Source organism: Apus apus, chromosome 8 (assembly GCF_020740795.1).
Source record: "Apus apus isolate bApuApu2 chromosome 8, bApuApu2.pri.cur, whole genome shotgun sequence".
NCBI lineage: Eukaryota > Metazoa > Chordata > Aves > Apodiformes > Apodidae > Apus > Apus apus.
In genome coordinates, this window is record NC_067289.1 from 20,066,553 (window position 1) to 20,067,006 (window position 454).

A 454-nucleotide genomic window follows, 5' to 3' on the forward strand; every position below is an offset into this window, starting at 1 on the left:
CTGACTGCCCATTTGTTACTTTTGTCCCCAGAAAGCTTGTACACGTTGACAAGTTGGTTTGTGCACGTTTACTTTGGCAATTTTCAAACAGAAGAAATAACTGGTAAGTCTCACTTGCATTTCACCAGTGGGACAATGTGTATGGTCACTCTCCTGTCCCCAGCTGTAGCCCTGTCTGTAAGGAGTGAGCCAGGGACACTGCTGGCTGGCTAACCTTGCTCTGAAGGAGACCTGTGTCCACATAAAGCTGTTACCATCTTTTACCAAGGAATGACTCCCATGGTGGGCTTTTCCTTTGTTATTTCAAGATACACAATCCATGTCTTACAACTGTCAGTATGTGGCTCTCAGTCTGGAGGGTTATCCACCCTCAAGTTAAATAAATGCTTTAACTGAATCTGCTCTTTGCAACATTAAATGCCAGCATTGTTGCCTTTCCAATTTTATTATTTTA